Consider the following 18,922-nt stretch of genomic DNA (forward strand, 5'->3'; position numbering starts at 1 on the left):
GCAATGGGGGCAGCCATTCAAGGTTCAGGTTACATAGCAGATAACAGATGCACTCTGCACGATACCATTGTATTCTATTACACTATTTATCTGCTGTGTAACCTACGCATTTGCTCCTTTTCCAGCTTGAATGGCTGCCCCTCTGGCTACACAGCAGCTTGTTTATATAAATTATAGAAGAGTTTCTAAAGCAAAAAATATATTTTACTACCAGTGCAGGGCAACAGTACATTATATTTTAAAGGGGAACTAAACCCCCCAACTACCCCCCCCCTCTAAACTTGCAGGCATTGCCCCCTTCCCTGTGATGTGCTTTAGTTAAAAAAAAAACTTTTAAAAAATCCTGACCCTTAAATGCAGAGAAGCACACCAGGGCTCCTTGTCTCCATTTTCTAGATCTTCGTAAAGTCTTCAGGTAGAACGTCGTTTTGCGCATGCGCAGCTGAAGCCGATTTCTGACTTGGCCGAACTGTTCATGCACCAGCAGGTTTTTTGTTGGCGAAGAGACCCAAAGACTATTTGAAGAGCCAGAAGATGGCGACCGGAGCTCTGCTGTGCTTCTCTGCATTTAAGGATCCAACTAAATGTGCGATTTAGGTCCGATCTGACACCACGTGATGAAATGCTGGCGTCAAGTCGGATGTGACGAAGATAAGGTTGGTTGTAGGAATGTCGGATAAAGTCACAGCGCGCTGCATCCAACAGTCGTGTCATGTCGGATGCACGCTGCGACTTCATCCGACATTTCTATTTCTTATCATATTTCTGGGACATCCGACTTGACGCCAGCGTTTCGAGGCATCTGATCGGACCTAAATCGTCCATGTAGTTCTACCTTAAGGGTCAGAATTTTTTAAAGGTTTTTTTTTTAATTTTTTTTTTTTTACAACAAAGCACATATTAGAGCAATGCCTGCAAGTTTAGAGGGGTTTTTGGTAGTGGGGGTTTAGTTCTCCTTAAATTGCTATAAAACACTTTTATTTTTGGGTGTTACTGTTCCTTTAAATAATTTTAACTGGTTAGTAAATCTCAGACACCACACAAACTTTCGTCATGCTTCAGTTTACACAAAAGCAGTGTGCTTAACTGACAACTTAACTAACTTAACTGATTTTTCCTATGTTATGTTAGTTACCGTATCCTTGTCAGTCTCGTGCAGCTTTAGAATCTTGGCTTTTGGTTTACTTTCCGAGTATATCCTTCTGAGCTCTACTGTTTTTCTAAATGTACATATTTCAGACATGAAATCGATGTCACGTGAGAGATTTGGTCCTTCAAAAAGCAACTTTAATCTTTGTTAGGGAACATTTTATCTTGATCAGTTTAGATGGGATTTCAGCATGCTCTAAATATGTTCTATTAGACATTTTTACCTAGTGTGCTCAGGCCTAACACTTATTTGCAGTTTGAACCAAATTAAAATGCTATGATTTGTGGACCAAAATGTGTTGCTTTCAGAGAGGATGGGAGAAGAAGTCACTTAATCTGTAGTTAACTCTGGTGGGCCAGCAAAAGCACCCACAAGGTGGGATAGTTATTGATTATAGTCCAGCAGGCCGCATGTATCAGGGCATCCCCTTTAGTATTGCTATATCAAGCACCTTAAAGGGTAATACCAACAAGAATTCAGATTTGGTTCTGCTGAACCCTAGATGCGGCCAAATATTGACTGATCCCGTATGAGATCAAGCTGACCAACAACCCTTCCATTATTGTTTTTTGTTCGTCCAACAGTCCAAAGAGCAACAGGGCCAGTACTTTACATTACATTATACCAAACAAGAGGCTTACAATAAATCAACAAACGAGGATTACAGAATAAAAATGGGAACAGAGTGTGCTGCTTTGGGCGACTTCGGAAAACAAATCGCTCTGAGTGCCATCCCGATTTCTTTCTAGCAGGCAGGAAGGCTTTTCGGGGAGATTAGTCAACCGAAGAAGAGGCGATTAGTCGATGGGCGACTAAATCTCCCTGAATCTTCGCGTCTGTCTCTGCCCTTACTGTGATTTAAAAAAACCTAATGCGTCTATTCCTGCGCTCCCCTGCGGCTGAACGCAGAAAAACGGAATGCGGCTTCAATCGCTCGTCAGTAAGAGCCCTTAGGGGGACTTTCAGGGATAACAAACTATGCGGGGGGAGCAGGGGGGGGGCTATCTAGAGTTTAGGTAGGGGCTTTTCTTATTGGGGGGTTAGTTCTCCTTAAAGGGGTTGATATAGCAAGCATACTAAAGGGGATGCCCTGATACTGCTGGCCCACTGGACTATAATCAATAACCCACCTAAGTGTGACTATCCCACTTTGTGGGTGTTATTGCAGGTACACCAGAGTTAATTCTTTTTAAAGTAAGATAGAGCAATTGTATTCTATACAGCAAGGAGTAACTTGATACTTTTGAATAAAAGCATATGATTTACTGATACCCTCACTTCAAGTGTGTGCTGCCATTACAATCACTTGTGGGTGTAAACTTATCATAGATTCTATTGAGACTAGTGATGGGCGAATAAATTCACCAGGTGCGAATTTGCAAAGAAATTCCATTCCATGCAAATAAATTCACGAAACTGCTGTGAAAATTCGTCGTGTCAGAAAAGTCGCTCACAGCAAAACTGTCGCGCATCAACATTATTCGGATGCCCATTGACTTTAATACTGGTGTCCGCAGGAAATTCGCAAATTTTTCAGTGAAACGGGACAAATTTGCCCAACATTAATTGAGACACATTGTTTTGTTATTTTTATGTACAGTAACAACAGCTACAATAAAGCCCAATAGATTAAAGGAATTGTTCAGTGTAAAAATAAAAACTGTGTTAATGCAAGATGCAAAATAAAACATGTTTCTAATATAGTTAGTTAGCCAAAAATATAATGTATAAAGGCTGGAGTGACTGGATGTGTAACATAAAAGCCAGAACACTACTTCCTGCTTTGCAGCTCTCTTGGTTTCCACTGATTGGTTATCAGGCAGTAACTTGAGGGGAGGCCACATGGGTCATATCTGTTGCTTTTGAATCTGAGCTGAATGCTGAGGATCAATTGCAAACTCACTGAACAGTTATGTCCCATGTGGCCCCCCTTCAAGTCACTGACTAACTCAGAGTTAGAGAGCTGAAAAGCAGGAAGTTGTGTTCTGGCTATTATGTTACATGTCCAGTCACTCCAGCCTTTATACATTACATTTTTGCCTAACTAACTATATTAGAAACATGTTTTATTTTGCACAGCCTATCTATTTACCCAGTTTTTATTTTTATACTGAACTGTTCCGTTAAAGCATTGTTACTTCTGTTTGAAGTCTGACAAGCAGTAAGCCCAGGATATGTATTTGATTACAGACATATGCCAAATACAATCAGAATAAATACCATATATAGAAGACCTGGGTAGTATGTGTGTTTATACGTGTATCTGTGTTTGTGTGCATACGTGCATATCTGTGTCTGTGCCTAGCATCTGACATCCATTAGTGCATGTGCAAACACAACAATGAGCAGCTCACATAAGACACTCTTGTTCACTGGGCCTCACAATTCCTATATCTCTATGAACTTTTATGCTACTGGACATTTATTAAAGCAAAACCATTTCCTGTTTAGTAATTGCTTTTTAAATCCACTGCAGACCCCAAGTTAATTAGGAATAGCAATACATAGATATATATATATGCGCTGTATGTATATATGCATTTGTATTTATATAGCGCTACTTGTGTACACAGCCTTGTTTTTTTACATACAACTCAGTTAATGTTATTTAGAATGCTTTGGACCAGTGAGGCTGGGATATGAAGCACCATGCCTTTAGGCTACCAAACCAATAGCTAGCAATAAGGATTTATTCCTTTTACACAATTACTATCCTATTATTGCACAGATCAGTCAAAATTACAAAATATATATTGTTGAAAGAGCAATAATATACATATTGCTAAAAGCTGCAGGAAAATAGACTTTATCTGCAACAAAACATAACATGAACAGTGGCTATAAGGGCTACAATTACTTTAGCAAATACCCTTCTCTCCCTGGGGAAGTTAGGGGCAATTTGTGAATTATTTGGGTTTTGCTGCAGTTCAGGCTTACTTAAGGCTTAAATTACAAACAGATGTTATTCAGGTATAGTATTGTTTGTTTTAACATAATAAAGAGCGACATGAAGAGATGGAGATTGAGTTAAAACTCTTGGCTTCTCTGCTTCCTTCTCCGTCGGCCAGCACGGAGTTGGAAAGGGGTACAATCCCAACTTTGGAGCACATTTTGCCAGATTTGCTGGCAAAAGTGCACCCCAGTTTTGGAACAACCAGGATGCTGGGTTAGATATCCAATACCTTCACTTGATGTTAAGGGAAAGCCCCTTATATGGGTCCCTAGTTTTTCCTTTACAGAGTAGGAATACAGCATCCAGGGCCAAAATTTGGGGCAGGCAGAAAAGACACGTGCCTAAGGCGCAACTGTTGGGTGTGCCGGGCACATACCATTTCTGTCACCTTCCCCTAGTCCACGCCCTTGTGCCATTCTTCTTTTCCTGTATTTCATGCAAACAATAGTTTACCAATGTGGGCAGGCATGCAGGCACACAAAGGTAGGGAAGGCAAGGCCTAAGGGACCCAGTGGGCTTGACCTGCCCCTGTGTGCATCAGACCTCAATATAGATTAACTGAAAGTCAAATTCATATTTTTCATTCCAGCACGAGCAGCAGAGCACAGCTTATCTGTGGCACAAGTTCTTCTTGCAGCCCAGGTATAATAGAATTTCTGCCTTGATCCTTAAGGTTCATAAACAAAACTGGACATGTCTTAAGCTGGCCATAGACGTACAGCTTTTACCCTTGTATCGGACGCCCCAATCTTCCGACCTGCCACTAACTATTCAGATTAAATAAAGTAGTAAAAGAACAAATCAGACAAGGTTCTGCCTGTGACAGCAATCGAACGAAAGTTACAGTTTGTCCGACAAATAGTAGTGACAGTCACCCATTGATACAGTCACTCAGATATGCAATACATGCAGAGATATTATCATTAGCCGACAGAAATTATTTAACCTGTCTGATCGACTAAACGACCGATTGCCAAATATTACGAAGCCAGCCTAGGTTTAATGATGAACATTGCAAGTCTCAATAAAAAATATATCACATAACACAGCCCATATGTAGTACACTGCTTTATCTAAATTAACCATTTTCATAGAAGTATTAATTTCTAGTCGTATGGGTCACTAGAATTAATTAATCTAATTAGAATTAATAGAATAGAATTAATTGTAAAACCCGAATTTGTGGAAAGGCCACAAAGGCCTGGGCTTAGAACGGCGGAATTTTTTTTTGGGGGGGGGGCATGCCGTCCAACCACACCCACATTGGTTAGGAAGCACTGGAATACAATCATTTTTTAAATTTCCTGCCACCAATCCCCAGTACTCCGGTCCTGATGATGAAAATTTGCGCATGTACACAAAGGAAGGGGAGGGGACAGAGGCAAAGAATGGCAGTGGGCCTAGGGACTGTAAATCCAGCCCTGATGATACAAGCAGGCACCATTGCCTACCTGGCCAGATTTGTTCTTCTCCACCACTGTGGTAAAACATCCAATATTTAAAAAAGTAGGCTTTTCTGATTGAGTCCGGGCCTGAGGACGAGGAAACAATCACAATTTCTTATAGTGCTTACGTTGGGGCTAACACAGTACAGTACAAATTGTCTCAATTTTACTTTACTGAGGGAAGCATTATCTGAAGGATCTGTTCTGTGTTTTTGGGGGGAGTGAAATTTTAATTTCACATTTTGTAGCCCCCCTTCCTTAAAAAAAAAAATATATATATATATATATATATATATATATATATATTAATTTATTTTATTTTTTTCCAAATCATCTAAATCAGGATCAAACTGGGCCTGCGGACACCGGAAAAAAGCAGTGGACTCCAGCCAACATGGGACCCACAGACCCAATTCCCCACCTGCCATTCCCCCATCGCTCCCACACTGCCCTCCCTCCCCCCAATCATAGGAAATAGTAAGTAAAAGGAGTGGCCGGAAGAGTGAGTGGGTCCTAGAGGGTGTGTGGTGGCCCCTGGTGTAGCAGATACAGTGGGCCTCACATACCCCAGTCCAACCATGATCTCAATTATTATTTTTTTATAACTGTCCCTAGCCTGAACATGGATCTGGTGCAGTTGCTAATGTCAAACAGCCTGCAATTAGTTTTGATCAGTCTGCTTTAAGGTAAAGAATTAAAGAATTGGTTATTATGGGGCACTGGTGCAATTCAGCACTTACATAAGTATATCAGCTCCAGATGTTGGGATTTCGGCTGAGTGAAACAGAGCTAAAGTCAGACATGCTGTGCCAGACTGGGCTTTGATTGCAAATCACTGCACACACTTTATTAAGTTTCCAAGTACAACAGCTGACTGTCAGTATTACCCTGCTAGCTTCTCTTTTTAAATACATTAAAGGGACTTACATAATAGCTATCATTATTCCAAGACTCTTACAGTAAATAGTAATAGTAGCTTTGACATAAACTGGGAGGAAAGTGAGGTGTTTAGTTATATTAATTCTGTTTTTTGGAATGTCCATAAAATGATACTCTGAATTCAGATTCAGATATCTTTTAACATCATTACAATGTTTTGAACATTATTAAATCCATTCTTTTACAAAAATCATGCAAATTGTAACAGTTTTCATTCTTATCAGATATATGAAAAAGGCCTAAGGCCACAGGGCAAAAATGGCATAATAATATTTAGGGGCAGATGAATCAAAGTTAAAGATGCAGTATTTTAAATATATTGAGTCAACCTAGATTGAGCTATTAAATGTATTTGTGAGATTTTCATTTTTTTCCAGCAACCAAACGACCAGGACTATTCTGTCCAAAGTTTTCTTAAATAAGGTAGTTCTCATCAATGTTGGCTCTTTTTTTGAATAGGTCTCTCTAGGAGTAACTGATAGGAATAGAGCTATTTAGTCAAGCGGCCTAAAGCTTCATGAGGAGTATTAGTGGGACTATGTTCCCAGGTGCACTACAGCCCCAAAGTAGGAAAACAAGTGTACAAACTCAGGGTCTATGAAAGTATCTCTGGGTTCCTGAAAGTTGGGGAGTGACCTCTAAGTAAGCTGCTCTATTGATTACCATGCGCGGACATATGCTGACTACTATTAAGGCTGTGAGTATATTGTTATCTACCACTCTGTACTATCCTGCATTTCTTCTATGGAGCCCCATGTGGATTTATTTAATCTATTTTGTTAAGAACCACTGTCGACCATTTATTGTCTAAAATCTCTGAGGTTTAGTTCATCAACACCCTACCTCTACTATAGGCTAGTGTGAGAACTCACCCTGGTGGTCTACCGGGGGTGCAACAGGGATGCCCATCACACCCATGGTGGAGGCGTCTTTTGCACCGATGTGCGTACTAAAACAATAGCCGATTCCTGGTTTGAAGCGGTGGCATGGATGACATCATCTCATTTAGTCGAGAGATTTAAATGTTTGAAGGCGCAGGCGCCAATTGTACGTTACCCAATGTAAAGGTCTATTCATAGTTCCTGGGTGTGATTCTTGTATTGTGTACCTTGTGATTGTGATTTAATCAAGTTTGCTGTCTGTCTTGACCTCTGCCTGTATTTGACCATTCTTCCAGATTCCGTATTGCTATTGACCCGGCCAGCTCTCCCGACAATGCTTTTGCCTTCCGCTACTGTACTGCTCTGCTCATTTGGTATTGACCCAGCCTGTGTGCTTCACCACGATTCTTGTTCTCCATTCCTGCATCAAGAGTGGTTCCCTTGCCTGCCAAGAACTCCTCTCACGCTGACACCTGGCGGCACCTGAGTAGCGGAAGGCTCCTCCCGAAGTGTGGATGTTATAGGCGGAAGATTGAGCTGCGACCGGGACCTTTGGGGTTTGTTCTGGGTTTGGGATACCAATCTTAACAGCAAGGACCCACACCTGAGTAATAAGAGCCTCATCCAAATTATCAGAAAAACTCATCATTTTGGATTCGGCCAAACCCCCGAATCCTTCACGAAAGATTCGGCTAAATACCGAACCGAATCCGAACCCTAGTTTGCATATACTAATTAGGGGTGGGAATGGGAAAACATTTTTACTTCCTTGTTTTGTGACAAAAAGTCATGCGATTTCTCTCCCTGCCCCTAATTTGCATATGCGAATCCTGCTGAAAAAGGCAGAATCCCGAACCCCGAACTGAATCCTGGATTCGGTGCATCCCTACTGTAGCCTTATCAAAATATGGCCAGGTAAGTCTATGACAAGCAAAAACATATTGTTCTTTTGTGCTTAACCTTTGTATGTTTGTATTATTCTTCTTATGTCACACTTTAATTTAGATGCCTTATGACACAGGATTTCTGACTTTTTGGACTTTGAGATATATACATTTAAAAGGTTGCTGCCTGGCCTTGTTTATATAGTGTCCATGAAAACTGATAGACCACAGCCAATCACTGAACTTTAAGACAGAAGATATTTTCCCAAGGTTGAACTATTATAACCCAATTTTTCTTTTCATTGTATCTCTTCTTGGAAATATTAAGAAGATTTTGTTTTCCATAGATGGTTAGATCTTCAGAGCAGGTACCCATGTTTCTGTTTTAATGCCTGCATGAACTACACCAAGCATTTGTGATTCAATATACAGTAAATACACTATATACAGTAAATATATACACACTATACATACAATACTTCTGTTGGATAAAGTTCCTAAAGAGGGTCCAAACATTGGACTCCTGTACAAATATGTGAAGAAAAGAAATTCCTAATTTTTTTAACACTTTCTTTTAAAGGAGAGGGAAAGGTTAAAACTAATTGAGCTTTATCAGAAAGGTCTATATGAATAGATTAGTAAACCCTCAAAGTAATGCTGCTTAGAGTACGTTGTCAAAAGAAACACCACATTTCTATTGTGTACCCATGGGCTTCTGTATCAGACTTCCTGTTTTCATCTTAAACCTCCAGGGCTAGGGCTTGAGCATGCTCAGTTTGCTCCTCTCTCCCTCCCTCCTCCCCTCCCTGCTGTAATCTGAGCTCAGAGCTAAGAGCGAGTGAGGGAGAGACTCAGACAGGAAGTGATGTCACACAACAAGCTTATATGGCAGTTGCTATCCTAAACAAACAGAGACAGTGTCTAGAGCTATTTACTCAGGTATGGAAAAGCATTCTACAGAATAAAAATGGCGTTCTAGCATGGACTGTTGTGGCTAATCTATTGGCAATAAACCGCCTTCTCCTTGAAAGTGGTCCCTAATAACAAACCTTGTTAAGTGTTTTGTTAATTTCCTCCATGCAAGGGTAAAACTTAAATTCAATGGATCTGGTATTTTTCAATAATTATAATCACTTTTTCTAGAGATCAGGATGACTAATTCAGCTCATTTATACAAAGCATAATACATCAATATTAACCAAAGCTTGCATCTGCAATGGGCATTTCAGCAAAGCTAAACATGGATTTTTTTATTTTAAACCTTTATATGTCTAAACGTGAGCTGTGATAACCAGGCATATCACTAGGGAAAAAGATGAGTCGTAAGGCTGAGAAATGGGAATGAAATGAAGATATTTTGTTATGATAACTGCCTTTTATTGTAACATACCACACACTTGGTTATTACGTCATATCGGAATACAGAGGCACAAAAAGCATTTCATCGAAATGTCTTAAACAGAAGATGATTGCTTCCAATTATTGTCAGTAGGAAGCGTGGGGTTTGTTCATAGATTTTATAGGTATAAAACAAGGGTGTCAAGAGTTTCTGGAGATGACAGTTGCCAGGAGCAGCTTTCAGCTTCCCTTTGACTATAATAGATCTCAATTGTCCACAATCCACAACCTTTTATTAACACACAATACCAAATGGGCCATGTCCGTATGATCCTTCCTGAGCAGGTATAGACGTGTCTCACAATTGCTACTGATTGTAACAAGTTCACTTTAGCGGCTAATTTGTGTTTATCTGGTGCTGCTATCAGTACAGTTGATTATGGCAGCCATGATGTACTGCGTATACTTGGGAGAAAATAACAAAGGTTTGGTTCAACAGCAGACTAACTAAAAAAGACCCTCCTTTAGCTACAGCTGCTCTGATACAATAAGGATTAACACAAGCAATGAAGCCTACATTGGCCCCCCCAATGAATGAAACAAAGTTATACTGTAGGACAAAACTATTTCCACAGGATAATGTTGAGGATACTCTGATAATCTTTTATGAAATACAAACAACATTTAGAGGCCCATTTATCAAAGGTCGAATTTCAATTTTTTTTTTAATTCAAATTCAGCAGACCTCTGCCGTTGATTTGTAAATAAACTCGGCAGGTTTTAGGTAACGAAAATTCGAATTAGGACAGTTTCCATGGTTGAGGTGTGATAAAACTCACATTTGAATTTACAATCTAGTAGGGGGATTAAAATTCGAATGTGTGAATTTGGACGCTCAAAAGATTGAATTCGACTTTACTATTCGACCCTTGATAAATCTGCCCCTTAACCTTGTCGATAGCGTCTAGGACAGGAATTATATATTAGCTTCCGTTAGCCCTACTAATCATGATTGCTAAATTCACAGAGATGGTGGAGTAATTTCTAGGTACTAGAAAGCTCTACAGTCAATTGGTAGCATGATTAGAATTCCCTGATGTTTTGCTCGCCTTGATTGGTAGATGAGGAAAAGTCCCTGAGGACGTCCCATGATTATATAAAGACTGGGCATTTTCCTACAGGTCATGAAACTCCAAGGTGACTTCTAATAGCCTTATATTCTATTATTGTTCTTTATAATACACAAGCTTCAGTAAGTCATGTGACACAAATTACATCACTAAGCACTGATAATAACTGGGGTCATCACTATAAGTATATGATTTGCATCATATTCATGGCTTTTGTGTATAAACAGTTTATTAAGAGGCATTTGTTTTCACCATGGCAATAAAGTGCTGGGAAGCCTTAATTGTAAGAGCTCATACACAGTCGATGCAGAGTAAGAAAGAGTACAAGGACGAGTTCATGGGTCGCTTACTGTTTCATAGTTAAGAAATGATTTCGCTTGCTACTCCTGGATCTCAGGAATGCTTCGGTGCTATGTAAAACCTGCAAGGTGAAATCCTTACAGCCTTGCGAAATATGCTGGCGCTATATAAATACATGTTAATGTTAATCCTTGGGTCAAAGTCTAGGAGAACACAGAAGAGCAAGACGGGTGTTACTACTTGACTGTATGAAAAGCAATGGTATGTACAAAGCTACAGAAATAATGACGTGTTTTTGAGGTGGTTTATGCAGATGCACATAAGTGTGTGTGTGTGTGTGTGTGTGTGTAAGAGAGAGCTCTATTGTTGTTATGTGGTTCCATAAATAACTGTGTTAACAGTGTATCATTATGGCGTAATCTTCCTGGAATTTAGTCATCATCCAAAAAGGAACTACACGCAGTGAGTGTCAGCTACAACACTAGGCAATGTATGCATGTATATTTAGCAGAGCAATTATGCACTATAGCATGCAACATAGTCATTTCGGCTGAGAAAAGACAAACCTTTATCAAGTGCAAACGTGTGGTCTAACGAAAGCTGTCTAACTGCTAGCTGATCCATAGGAACGCAACTCGTTTTTTTTTTTTAAAAAAAGGGAAAGGACTATGATAAAATGGTGTCATGCAGAAAAGTCAGTGGACCTGGGCCATAAACATTATCATGGAGAGCTACATAACGATAAGAATTATCATCAACAGCATAACTCTAAATTTAATCTTTTGGTGCAATTACACGGTGGGGTTAAATGATCAATCAAGTGTGAGCTGGGACATTTGCAATTCCCCATCGGCAGTTGGTTCCACTGTTAGACAGTCTGCCCCTAACATAATATACAACATAACACCACATCTATTTTCTGGAATAAATAAGTCTTCTAAATATAAACTACAATAGAATACATAGAAAGTAACAGCTTTTCCCAATGACCTTACTTGTTGCAAACTCTTCAGGGCACTTTGTGGCCCTTTGTTATAAGACATGATTCAGCTTCTGCTTAAACTCTGTCCTCTCCAGCCCTGATAATCTTACAGGATTAGGTCAATTGCGTGCAGCCTGAGAATGGATTTTGGTACTGAAGTAGATAGTTTCACTTTCTTAAGTCCGCTGTCCCCATGGTCTTTCTTCTGGCTCTCAAGCAGCTAATGCATGTGACTAGAATATATATTAATCCACACTCTAAAACAGAGACTTTGAACAGTTCCTTTTTAAATCATAGGCAGCTACTGCCAGGATTAGAAGCAACATTTATTAAAGTTCCTTCAAATGTACGCTTAAATAAAAAAAAAAAAGGAATTACAGCTAATACGATATTTTTCTAAAGAGATGTCACAGTTACAGCCATAAAGGTGTTCTATGGATTAAGAAAAACAATGAGAACTCTGTGTAAAGGTGGCCATAGATGCAAAGATCCGCTCATTTGGCGACATCGCCAAATGAGCGGAGCTTTCCCCTATATGCCATTAACGAGCATGGCTATATGGGGGGTAATCTGAACGTTCGGCCGTATGGCCGAACGATCAGATTTCGATGCGCAATGGGCTCCGATGGGATCGATCGGGTCAAAATCAAACCTGTCATCGACTAAATGACCGATTTCTGCCGGACGAAAGACGTCGGCACTCTACGCACGCGATCCGAAAATGGTACGAATCGAGGATTCGGATCTGTGCGTCTATGGCCAGCTTTACTGTTAGTCAACTAAAACAACACATTTCACAAGTACTGTATAAAAATGAGATAATACTGGCCATCAAGTTGGTAGAGTAAAAGATTCAGATGAGAACAGTTAGAAGGCTTTTTTTACTATTGCCAATGTTCTAGGGGAGTCTCAAGGCTGGAGGTAAAGACAGGGGGAGAAAGTGCAATGTCCACTCCCATGATCTTCAGACTGTCAGCTCAGGTGCATAGAAAAATAGTATTCTACTACTGATCCACATTACAGAAACTACATGTCTACCAGCTCTACGCAGGTCTCTACCTGGTGAATGTAAGGGAAAGTACCATACACCCTTACATGGAAATGAGTGCCTAAAATAAAAATTGGGCTGGCAAAATTAGCAGGGGTGAAAGGGGTAATGAATTAAAAAATGTGCTTTGTGAATTGTGTCCACCATATGCATGATGAAGTCTGATTAAGCTATAATTGTATAAATTAAGTGCAGATAGTAGGTGTTAGTGATTGGCTGGTATTCAAATAGAATTGGCACCATTTTCACAAGTATTTCACATGTCTTCAATAAGGTTCATTACATGCCCTTCCCTTGAGAGCTTTATTTTAGTATTACCTGGAACGACATACCCTATAAGGTAGGGGTAATTGGACTCTTCATGGAATACTGTTTATAAGATTTCATAAAAAAAACTAAAAATAATTATTTTTCTACTACCATCCTACCAGATTCACTATAGAAAAAAACCAGAGGGTCCTTCAAAAAAAAAAAGCATAAGGTCAGGGCTAGGTTGGACAGCTCTGATCCTTTACTTCTCGACTAGGGTGTCCTATATTTTCTTTATTTTCCCTGTAACTCAGACATTAACAAGTTACATTCATTACAAAACACAATAATTGAAAACACCACCATAAAATTACCAGTACATTCTCTAGCTGTAGACTCAAATGAGAGTGGCCTGGGACATTTTTAATAAAACTCAGCCCCTCCCCCAACAGTTGGTTCCACTGAGTCTGTCCTGACAATTAGCACCAGCATAAAAGCCTGAAGGGTGGATTATAGGCAGCTCAAAGTATATAAAAATAACCATCCTGTTAATAATATGCTAATACTATGCAAACTAACACCACATCTTGTTGCAGGAATAAATACCAGGATTATAGCAAACTCAGAGTATGATATCAAAATAACCATCATGTTAATTATATGCAATTGAATGAAAGCCGCAAAAGAATTATTCTTTAACCACAGTAAAACCTTTCACGTGCTCTACATAAGATGGGTGTGGGATCTGAATGTAGAGTCTAAGGGGCAAATTCACTAAGCGACGAAAATACGTTAGCGGCGCCTTCGCCGCACTTCGCCAGGCAAAGTGTCGCCAGGGCGCCGCTAATTCACTAAAATCCAAAGTTGCGCTCAGGGAGGCGAAAGGTAGCGAAGTTGCGCTAGCGTTAATTCGTCAAGCAAAGCGAAGTTACGCTAGCGATGCCTAATTTGCATACGGCGCCAAGTTAAAGTACAATGGACGTATATGTAGCAGCAAATACATTACACTACACAAGCCCGGGAAAGCTTCATAAAATAAAATAGAGTTGTTATATTGCCCTTCACGTGTGGCCACTGTATAGTTTAGGTGCCATATGTTAGGAAATGTAGGGGGGAAGGAGGGAACCCCCAAAAACATTTATGATCTTTTTCATCACCCTTAAAAAAGTAAAAGACGCCAGTGTTTTTTGGTCAACTTTTTTTGAAGCAATCCCTATCTATTCTATTGCACTTCGCCTGGTTTGAGGTGGCGAAGGCAAGTCTGGCGCAAGAGGTAACGCTCAGTAAAATGTATGTAGTTACGTCCCTTCGCCTGGCGTAAGGGTTTCGAAGTAGCGGTAGAGTAGGTCCACTTCACTAGCAAATTTACGTCAGCACCTGAAAATGACGTCACACTGGCGAATTTGCGCAAGCGTTAGCCGCTTCGCACTTTAGTGAATTTGCCCCTAAGTGTTTTTTGTGCAGTTGCTTTGTTGCTCTTCTACAGTATACTAAGTACCAGTATCTGGCACATCTAAGCAAGGTATACTAAGTACCGGTATCTAAGCAAGCCCAATAAACTCATTGCACTTAATAAATAGAATTCTCGCAGTTAGAGGAAAATCTTGTTTTAGTAGTTGCTTAATATGAAAACTGAGAAACCATCGATAGGACTAGCTCATAAAAATGGAGCAATTTTATATGACCATTGATAGTTATGGGTTTAAAAAAGGGAAAACGATGAATATTTTAAATAGTTATGGCTCAAAAAGAGCCGTCATTTCTTCAAAATGTGTATGTGAAGGGCAGGCCCCACTTGACACGGAGGTTATGACCCAAGTGGGTCATGGTGAAGAACACAGGTTATGCCATGTTATTAAAAATATGGACAGATCATAAAGATAAAAATGTTGAAAATGTTAAAAGCTTTTTTTTTTTCAATCTCCTTTTTCTTTCAAGGAGATGCACTTGTCTAGATTCATTGCACAGAAGACATATACAGTATAAGGTGAGTCATGTGGCATTCACACAGCAATTTTACTCCTACGACTCTGATTCAGCTTTGTAATGTGGGAGTTTTAGTCAGCATATAAAAAAAAAGGCCTTACGGGAAAAATAACTGAGATATGTGCAGCCATTTGTACCGGATGTGGAAACGAGACCCCCATCACTATCATCCACAAAAAGCTGAAAGAGTAATATGTAGCTCACAGAATAAGGCAATCCGAACCTATAATTTATATAAGCAAATATAAAATATTCTATGACAGAGAATGCATTAACTATTAGTTAGCCTTAGCCAGATTTATTTTTAAGAAGCAACTGAAACAAATCCTTTGAAGCACTTGGAACAACAGCCTTACCCTTTTCTTCACTGTGCCACTTGCTGAAGCAAATATCCATCACACCTATAGAAATAACAGTTTATTTTCACATACTTCCCTTACAGATAGACAACTTTTGTAGGAAACATCATAAGGTAGGATAGAGCACTGAAACCGTAGGCTCTGCTGCAACAAACTTTTATTTTAACACATGTTTCGGATCACATGCGACCATGCAGGGTCAGACTGGGGGGGCCTGGGCCCACCGGGACGGTTGTCCAGGGTCTCCTCCGTCCCTTACTGTTAGGCACCACTCAGGAGAATAAACATGAATGCGCACCGGCGTGAACAGCAGCCGCGCATGCGCAAACAGCGATGCGCGGCACCGAAAAAAAAAAAATTCTGTGCCATTTCTATATCAGAAGCTGGGTCTGGCTGGCAGGGGCTTGATAAAGGACCTGGAGGGGTCCGAAACGTTGCCCCTTTGTGATGTATAGTTTGGGCTTCAAATAAATCACTGTTTGGACACAATTGCAACTAACAGGTGTGCATCCGAATTTCTTTTGTCATTTACCCACTGACCCATATGCGAGGGGAGGGTCTTCCGGATAAGCACCCTACACTTACAACAAGTGTTTTGGGATTAGGTCGAGCTCTCCATGTTCGTGCATTGGCTGGCTGGGGCCCATGAGGGTCGGGGCCTACAGGGTTTTTTCCCGGTTTCCTGCCAGGCCAGTCCAACACTGGATCCGTGTGATCCGGAACATGTCGTGTTAGAATAAAAGTTTGTTGCAGCAGAGCCTACGGTTTGAATTCGGTCTGCTGGTGTGACCTATTTAGAAAGAGAGCACATTATCAGATAATTGGAGGTGAACAACACTTGGGGGTAGATTTATCAAAGAGTGAAGATCTCCACAGTCCGCAGAGTGAAATACCACCTCTATCCATTAATTTCTATGGAATTTTTAAAGGCGTATTTATGAAATGGTGAACTTTCCCTATCACCCTTTGATAAATACGCCTTTACAAATCCCCAAGAATACCCGTTGGAATTTTAACTTTTGTAGGAAAACCAACTGAAACGTTTATGGATGGCCATGGTTAGAAGATAGCTATTCCGTCTCTCTGGAATTCTCAGTTCCTTTGGAGATATGTAGATTTAAATGTATGCATAATGTATTTCATTTTTTTATGAATTTGAGACCAGGGAGTTATTTTTATAATGTATATGAATCGGAATGTTGTCTGCTATATCAGAAGAATAAATAATGATGGGTGTTCTTGGTAGAATATTTAAAAGTTTTATTTTATTATGTAAATTTGTATCCAAAGCCCCTACGATGCAAAAGAAATGTACTTTTTGTTTAGGTTGCCTCCTTTCCCTGCCACCTTTCCCTGTGATGTGGCAGCCAGTTATGTGGTGGTAATGATGTTGGGTGGTTAAGTGACATCATGGGCGGAGCTACAATGTTGCGATTGGCCGATTGCTGCATCAATCTCAGGAAATCATGAAGTTATAACCCAAACAGCCCTTCCAAAAACTGGGCTGTCAGGGTCAAATCACACAGGTGTCAACCCTTATGTTATTCTTTCTAAACCTGAGATACAAGTTTTGCATGTGCAAGTTTGTGTATAAAGCATGCAGAGTGCTGTTTATGTTAAAGGTTTCAGGGTTAGACTGGGGGCCCACGGCCCACCGGGACTAATCTCCAGGGCCCCCGCCGACCCCCCGCTCCCCTACTATGACGTGCCGAGCGCAAGTGGATGAAGGTGCCACTTGGCGCGCCTGCGTGAAGGTACCACTCAGTGCTACTAAATCAATAGGTGCCGCGCACATGCGCTGATGGCGCTGCGCGGCGCCTAAAAAAACTTTTCCCCCCCCCCCGAATCCGATTGGGAGAGGGGACTGGCCCATTAAGGGTCAGGGCCCATCGGCTTTTTTCCCGGTGTCCCGCCGGGCCAGTCCGACACTGAAAGGTTTTGTAAACCCTCCATAGAACTGCCCAGCTGTTCCCCCACATTCTTGTAGGTGATTAAAGAACCATTAGAAAGGCAAGAAAAGTAACCAACAAGAATGCTGTTTACCGGCACTATGTTAGTCATCTTGTTATTACACATCTCACATCTGGTAAGATATTCATGATATTACATGGTAATTAAACATCAGGAGGGAATACATGTTGCTGACTAATTGTTCTGTGATAGTAAAACTGTATTTAAAGCTACAATTGCAGGAACAAAGCACGGGAAGCCTAATTTAAATACAGTAGATTGGGTGGGATTCTCACTGGAGAATTTCTTTGCCTATTAAAAGTGGAAAGTGATGTATCTAGCAATATTGCTTTAAGAATATAACGCTGATAGACTACAGCTCTCTGCTTTCTTTAACCATTGATAAAATGCTGTTGAACGCTTAGCAGTGGCATAACTAGAGTTTGGAAAAACAAATTAAATGGGCTGAATTAATTCACATTAATCTAGTTCTAATTGTACACATAGTTCCAAAATGTACACATAAAAGTTTAAAAAAAAAGATAAGATTTTAGAAATGTCAGTCTAAAACTGTGAAAAATGTTGATTGAGAAATGAAAAGCACCAGTGATAACAGTTTACCCAAAAGTCTTTGTTAGGTGCTGAATATAATTATGTCGACTGAACTTCAGTTACAACAAATGATGCTCCAGTGATGCTTCAGTTACAACAAGTGCTTAATGAATGATTATTTAGACTGACTAAACTTCTGGTAGAACAAGTAATGGTCCTAATCTATATACGAAAAGGATAAGTCATCAAGGAAGGCATTGGGTTCCACAACAATATAAAACTTTGGCCTAAATCTAGCAATCCTAATAAGTGATAACTACAGTACCCTTGCCCAGGGGCGATCCTGGCCCCTCCCCCCCCCTCCCCCGTGTGCTTACCTTTTTGCGCCTGAGGGGGTCCAGGGGGGTCCACAAGGGCGGCAGAGAGGGCCAGTGAACTAGCGCAGAAAGCCTATCTGTGCTTTCTGCGATAGAAGAGCCGAATTTCCGGTTTGAAAACCGGAAATTTGGCTCTTAAAGTACCAGGAGCGGCATTTTTGCTGCCTCTGGTACCTAGTGGGGCGCTGCCGCCTGAGGCGACAGTCTCAAGTCGCCTCATTGGTGAAGTGCCCCTGCCCTTGCCCCAAAATTGCCATGGTCTCAGACCATTATAAAAAATATTCAAGTTACAGGGCAGTTGGGTTATACTTGTGTCCACCACCACTTTCACTAAGAAAAATTGCCCAGCAATCACACTACAGGTTTGCACAATACTTACTCCTAGAGACTAAGTCAGCT

This window comes from Xenopus laevis, chromosome 3S (assembly GCF_017654675.1).
Source record: "Xenopus laevis strain J_2021 chromosome 3S, Xenopus_laevis_v10.1, whole genome shotgun sequence".
Classification (NCBI taxonomy): Eukaryota; Metazoa; Chordata; class Amphibia; order Anura; family Pipidae; genus Xenopus; species Xenopus laevis.